Source organism: Oncorhynchus nerka, unplaced genomic scaffold, assembly GCF_034236695.1.
Source record: "Oncorhynchus nerka isolate Pitt River unplaced genomic scaffold, Oner_Uvic_2.0 unplaced_scaffold_832, whole genome shotgun sequence".
NCBI classification, from domain to species: Eukaryota; Metazoa; Chordata; class Actinopteri; order Salmoniformes; family Salmonidae; genus Oncorhynchus; species Oncorhynchus nerka.
In genome coordinates, this window is record NW_027040437.1 from 31897 (window position 1) to 40000 (window position 8104).

Sequence of the window (8104 nt, forward strand, 5' to 3'; positions counted from 1 at the left end):
TGGGTCTACCACCTCACCTCATTGGATCAGCTCTTTATATACTGTTAGGATCCATGGGTCTACCACCTCACCTCATTGGATCAGCTCTTTATATACTGTTAGGATCCATGGGTCTACCACCTCACCTCATTGGATCAGCTCTTTATATACTGTTAGGATCCATGGGTCTACCACCTCACCTCATTGGATCAGCTCTTTATATACTGTTAGGATCCATGGGTCTACCACCTCACCTCATTGGATCAGCTCTTTATACACTGTTAGGATCCATGGGTCTACCACCTCACCTCATTGGATCAGCACCTTTATATACTGTTAGGATCTATGGGTCTACCACCTCATTGGATCAGCTCTTTATATACTGTTAGGATCTATGGGTCTACCACCACACCTCATTGGATCAGCTCTTTATATACTGTTAGGATCTATGGGTCTACCACCTCATTGGATCAGCACCTTTATATACTGTTAGGATCTATGGGTCTACCACCTCATTGGATCAGCTCTTTATACACTGTTAGGATCCATGGGTCTACCACCTCACCTCATTGGATCAGCACCTTTATATACTGTTAGGATCTATGGGTCTACCACCTCATTGGATCAGCTCTTTATATACTGTTAGGATCTATGGGTCTACCACCACACCTCATTGGATCAGCTCTTTATATACTGTTAGGATCCATGGGTCTACCACCACACCTCATTGGATCAGCTCTTTATATACTGTTAGGATCCATGGGTCTACCACCTCACCTCATTGGATCAGCTCTTTATATACTGTTAGGATCCATGGGTCTACCACCACACCTCATTGGATCAGCTCTTTATATACTGTTAGGATCCATGGGTCTACCACCACACCTCATTGGATCAGCTCTTTATATACTGTTAGGATCCATGGGTCTACCACCACACCTCATTGGATCAGCTCTTTATATACTGTTAGGATCTATGGGTCTACCACCACACCTCATTGGATCAGCTCTTTATATACTGTTAGGATCCATGGGTCTACCACCTCATTGGATCAGCTCTTTATATACTGTTAGGATCCATGGGTCTACCACCACACCTCATTGGATCAGCTCTTTATATACTGTTAGGATCCATGGGTCTACCACCTCACCTCATTGGATCAGCTCTTTATATACTGTTAGGATCCATGGGTCTACCACCTCATTGGATCAGCTCTTTATACACTGTTAGGATCCATGGGTCTACCACCTCATTGGATCAGCTCTTTATATACTGTTAGGATCCATGGGTCTACCACCTCACCTCATTGGATCAGCTCTTTATATACTGTTAGGATCCATGGGTCTACCACCACACCTCATTGGATCAGCTCTTTATATACTGTTAGGATCCATGGGTCTACCACCTCACCTCATTGGATCAGCTCTTTATATACTGTTAGGATCCATGGGTCTACCACCTCACCTCATTGGATCAGCTCTTTATATACTGTTAGGATCCATGGGTCTACCACCACACCTCATTGGATCAGCTCTTTATATACTGTTAGGATCCATGGGTCTACCACCACACCTCATTGGATCAGCTCTTTATACACTGTTAGGATCTATGGGTCTACCACCTCATTGGATCAGCTCTTTATATACTGTTAGGATCCATGGGTCTACCACCACACCTCATTGGATCAGCTCTTTATATACTGTTAGGATCCATGGGTCTACCACCTCATTGGATCAGCTCTTTATATACTGTTAGGATCCATGGGTCTACCACCTCATTGGATCAGCTCTTTATATACTGTTAGGATCCATGGGTCTACCACCACACCTCATTGGATCAGCTCTTTATATACTGTTAGGATCCATGGGTCTACCACCTCATTGGATCAGCTCTTTATATACTGTTAGGATCCATGGGTCTACCACCTCACCTCATTGGATCAGCTCTTTATATACTGTTAGGATCCATGGGTCTACCACCTCACCTCATTGGATCAGCTCTTTATATACTGTTAGGATCCATGGGTCTACCACCTCACCTCATTGGATCAGCTCTTTATATACTGTTAGGATCCATGGGTCTACCACCTCACCTCATTGGATCAGCTCTTTATATACTGTTAGGATCCATGGGTCTACCACCTCACCTCATTGGATCAGCTCTTTATACACTGTTAGGATCCATGGGTCTACCACCTCACCTCATTGGATCAGCACCTTTATATACTGTTAGGATCTATGGGTCTACCACCTCATTGGATCAGCTCTTTATATACTGTTAGGATCTATGGGTCTACCACCACACCTCATTGGATCAGCTCTTTATATACTGTTAGGATCTATGGGTCTACCACCACACCTCATTGGATCAGCTCTTTATATACTGTTAGGATCCATGGGTCTACCACCTCATTGGATCAGCTCTTTATATACTGTTAGGATCCATGGGTCTACCACCTCATTGGATCAGCTCTTTATATACTGTTAGGATCTATGGGTCTACCACCTCATTGGATCAGCTCTTTATACACTGTTAGGATCTATGGGTCTACCACCACACCTCATTGGATCAGCACCTTTATACATATAATTTATTAACAACCATCCACTGCTAGGATCTTTGGGGTGGTCCCAGGAGGGTTTGGGAGGTGGGGTGGTCCCAGGAGGGTTTGGGAGGTGGGGTGGTCCCAGGAGGGTTTGGGAGGTGGGGTGGTCCCAGGAGGGTTTGGGAGGTGGGGTGGTCCCAGGAGGGTTTGGGAGGTGGGGTGGTCCCAGGAGGGTTTGGGAGGTGGGGTGGTCCCAGGAGGGTTTGGGAGGTGGGGTGGTCCCAGGAGGGTTTGGGGTGGTCCCAGGAGGGTTTGGGAGGTGGGGTGGTCCCAGGAGGGTTTGGGAGGTGGGGTGGTCCCAGGAGGGTTTGGGAGGTGGGGTGGTCCCAGGAGGGTTTGGGAGGTGGGGTGGTCCCAGGAGGGTTTGGGAGGTGGGGTGGTCCAGGAGGGTTTGGGAGGTGGGGTGGTCCCAGGAGGGTTTGGGAGGTGGGGTGGTCCCAGGAGGGTTTGGGAGGTGGGGTGGTCCCAGGAGGGTTTGGGAGGTGGGGTGGTCCCAGGAGGGTTTGGGAGTTTGGGTGGTCCCAGGAGGGTTTGGGAGGTGGGGTGGTCCCAGGAGGGTTTGGGAGGTGGGGTGGTCCCAGGAGGGTTTGGGAGTTTGGGTGGTCCCAGGAGGGTTTGGGAGGTGGGGTGGTCCCAGGAGGGTTTGGGAGTTTGGGTGGTCCCAGGAGGGTTTGGGAGGTGGGGTGGTCCCAGGAGGGTTTGGGAGGTGGGGTGGTCCCAGGAGGGTTTGGGAGTTTGGGTGGTCCCAGGAGGGTTTGGGAGGTCCCAGGAGGGTTTGGGAGGTGGGGTCCCAGGAGGGTTTGGGAGGTGGGGTGGTCCCAGGAGGGTTTGGGAGGTGGGGTGGTCCCAGGAGGGTTTGGGAGGTGGGGTGGTCCCAGGAGGGTTTGGGAGGTGGGGTGGTCCCAGGAGGGTTTGGGAGGTGGGGTGGTCCAGGAAGGGATGGAGGGTGGGTTGGGGTGGTCCCAGGAGGGGATGGAGGGTGGGTTGGGGTGGTCCCAGGAGGGGTTGGAGGGTGGGTTGGGGTGGTCCCAGGAGGGGATGGAGGGTGGGTTGGGGTGGTCCCAGGAGGGGTTGGGGTGGTCCCAGGAGGGGATGGAGGGTGGGTTGGGGTGGTCCCAGGAGGGGATGGAGGGTGGGTTGGGGTGGTCCCAGGAGGGGTTGGGGTGGTCCCAGGAGGGGATGGAGGGTGGGTTGGGGTGGTCCCAGGAGGGGATGGAGGGTGGGTTGGGGTGGTCCCAGGAGGGGATTGAGTGTGGGTTGGGGTGGTCCCAGGAGGGGTGGGAGAGTGGGTTGGGGTGGTCCAGGGGTTGGGGTGGTCCCCGGAGGGGATGGAGGGTGGGTTGGGGTGGTCCCAGGAGGGGTTGGGGGTGGGTTGGGGTGGTCCCAGGAGGGGTTGGAGGGTGGGTTGGGGTGGTCCCAGGAGAGGATGGAGGGTTGGTTGGGGTGGTCCCAGGAGAGGATGGAGGGTGGGTTGGGGTGGTCCCAGGAGGGGTTGGAGGGTGGGTTAATTCCATATAAGTTGACTGAGGTGAGTGATTGTATATGTGGTTAATTATAATTATATTTCCCTTTAATAACTGGTGTACATAATATACTGATATACATATATATTTTAACAGTGTTGTGTCTCTAGCTGTATAATCATTCCTGCTATATGATATATATATTAACAGTATTGTGTCTCTAGATGTATAACCATTCCTGCTGCTATTTGTTCTGATATATATATTAACAGTATTGTGTCTCTAGCTGTGTAACCATTCCTGCTGCTATTTGTTCTGATATATATACATACAGTATTGTGTCTCTAGATGTATAACCATTCCTGCTTCTATTTGTTCTGATATATATATTAACAGTATTGTGTCTCTAGATGTATAATCATTCCTGCTGCTATTTGTTCTATATATATATTAACAGTATTGTGTCTCTAGATGTATAATCATTCCTGCTTCTATTTGTTCTGATATATATATTAACAGTATTGTGTCTATAGATGTATAACCATTCCTGCTTCTATTTGTTCTGATATATATATTAACAGTATTGTGTCTATAGATGTATAATCATTCCTGCTTCTATTTGTTCTGATATATATATTAACAGTATTGTGTCTATAGATGTATAACCATTCCTGCTGCTATTTGTTCTGATATATATATTAACAGTATTGTGTCTCTAGATGTGTAACCATTCCTGCTGCTATTTGTTCTGATATATATATTAACAGTATTGTGTCTCTAGATGTGTAATCATTCCTGCTGCTATTTGTTCTGATATATATACATACAGTATTGTGTCTCTAGATGTGTAATCATTCCTGCTGCTATTTGTTCTGATATATATATTAACAGTATTGTGTCTCTAGATGTATAATCATTCCTGCTGCTATTTGTTCTGATATATATATTAACAGTATTGTGTCTCTAGCTGTGTAACCATTCCTGCTATATGATATATGTATTAACAGTATTGTGTCTCTAGATGTATAACCATTCCTGCTGCTATTTGTTCTTGTCTTTGTTCCTTTAAAATCACAAAAAAGGAAAAGTGCACAGAGTTTCAACTGAAAATCAGAGAGTGGAAATCAGTCACATGCTTCCACTGCGGCAAGGTGGGACATCAGGCTTCTATATGCTGAGGTAAAGACATGGTTCAGCCTGTGGAAAGGTGGGACATCAGGCTCCTACATGCTGAGGTAAAGACATGGTTCAGCCTGTGGAAAGGTGGGACATCAGGCTTCTACATGCTGAGGTAAGGACATGGTCCAGCCTGTGGTATAAAGGGACATCAGGCTTCTACATGCTGAGGTAAAGACATGGTTCAGCCTGTGGAAAGGTGGGACATCAGGCTCCTACATGCTGAGGTAAGGACATGGTCCAGCCTGTGGGAAGGTGGGACATCAGGCTTCTACATGCTGAGGTAAGGACATGGTCCAGCCTGTGGTATAAAGGGACATCAGGCTTCTACATGCTGAGGTAAAGACATGGTCCAGCCTGTGGGAAGGTGGGACATCAGGCTTCTACATGCTGAGGTAAGGACATGGTCCAGCCTGTGGGTAGGTGGGACATCAGGCTCCTACATGCTGAGGTAAGGACATGGTCCAGCCTGTGGGAAGGTGGGACATCAGGCTTCTACATGCTGAGGTAAGGACATGGTCCAGCCTGTGGGAAGGTGGGACATCAGCCTTCTACATGCTGAGGTAAGGACATGGTCCAGCCTGTGGGAAGGTGGGACATCAGGCTTCTACATACTGAGGTAAGGACATGGTCCAGCCTGTGGTAAGAAAATGCACATTTGACAAAACAATAAGAGAACAGAAAATGCTAAACGGGAAACAAGAAACAGACATTCCAACGAAAGACAAATAGACATGTTCACACCGTTAAGAAAGAGAACACTGAGGTGAGTGACTGGTCATCAGTGCAGACAATGACAGACCGACCTGCCATCTTAAAGAAACATATTTAATGGACAGCAGGGTTGTACGAACGACACTACATGTAAGCTTGGCATTAAGTCAGACAGCAAACAAAAGGTTCTGAAAGCAGGACCTGCCCTGCACACAGTTCAACTATGAACATCCCAGTAGTGATGGATAGTCTCCCTTCACAACATAGAGTTGGTCTGTTTACCTGAACTGTGACATCAGTAATGCCTCTCACAGCGACAGATTCACCTGTATACGTCTTTAACACGACCGAAAGTCAATGCTGACTTGGAGGCTTTAGTCAAGAACAAAGTACTGGAGCCGGTCAGCATGAGTGAATGCATGAGCAACACCCATCTACCAGTCCTTAATAACACTACAAACACCTGGTCTTTCAGCCTATCAGAACACCCATCTACCAGTCCTTAACACTAGAACCACCTGGTCTTTCAGCCTATCAGAACACCCATCTACCAGTCCTTAACACTAGAACCACTTGGTCTTTCAGCCTATCAGAACACCCATCTACCAGTCCTTAACACTAGAACCACCTGGTATTTCAGCCTATCAGAACACCCATCTACCAGTCCTTAACACTAGAACCACTTGGTCTTTCAGCCTATCAGAACACCAATCTACCAGTCATTTCAGCCTATTTACATAATAAAAGGGGATACTAGTTGGTGTCTGTATATGGTAGAGATACTGTATATACTGTAATGACCTGGCTAGATCATAAAGGGGATACTAGTTGGTGTCTGTATATGGTAGAGATACTGTATATACTGTAATGACCTGACTAGATCATAAAGGGGATACTAGTTGGTGTCTGTATATGGTTGAGATACTGTATATACTGTAATGACCTGGCTAGATCATAAAGGGGATACTAGTTGGTGTCTGTATATGGTAGAGATACTGTATATACTGTAATGACCTGGCTAGATCATAAAGGGGATACTAGTTGGTGTCTGTATATGGTAGAGATACTGTATATACTGTAATGACCTGGCTAGATCATAAAGGGGATACTAGTTGCTGTCTGTATATGGTAGAGATACTGTATATACTGTAATGACCTGGCTAGATCATAATGGGGATACTAGTTGGTGTCTGTATATGGTAGAGATACTGTATATACTGTAATGACCTGACTAGATCATAAAGGGGATACTAGTTGCTGTCTGTATATGGTAGAGATACTGTATATACTGTAATGACCTGGCTAGATCATAAAGGGGATACTAGTTGGTGTCTGTATATGGTAGAGATACTGTATATACTGTAATGACCTGACTAGATCATAAAGGGGATACTAGTTGGTGTCTGTATATGGTAGAGATACTGTATATACTGTAATGACCTGGCTAGATCATAAAGGGGATACTAGTTGCTGTCTGTATATGGTAGAGATACTGTATATACTGTAATGACCTGACTAGATCATAAAGGGGATACTAGTTGGTGTCTGTATATGGTAGAGATACTGTATATACTGTAATGACATGGATAGATCATAAAGGGGATACTAGTTGGTGTCTGTATATGGTAGAGATACTGTATATACTGTAATGACCTGACTAGATCATAAAGGGGATACTAGTTGCTGTCTGTATATGGTAGAGATACTGTATATACTGTAATGACCTGGCTAGATCATAAAGGGGATACTAGTTGGTGTCTGTATATGGTAGAGATACTGTATATACTGTAATGACCTGACTAGATCATAAAGGGGATAGTAGTTGATCTGATTTGATTTGATTTGATTTGAGTTGGTGTCTGTATATGGTAGAGATACTGTATATACTGTAATGACCTGGCTAGATCATAAAGGGGATACTAGTTGTGGAGATGATTGTGGACTTCAGGAAATAGCAGAGGGAACACCCCCCTATCCACATCGATGGATGTGGAGAGGGTAGTAAGTTTTAAGTTCCTCGGCATGCGCAGCAGCGCCTCTTCAACCTCAGGAGGCTGAAGAAATTCGGCTTGTCACCAAAAGCACTCACAAACTTCTACAGATGCAGAACCGAGAGTATCCTGGCGGGCTGTATCACCGCCTGGTACGGCAACTGCTCCGCCCACAA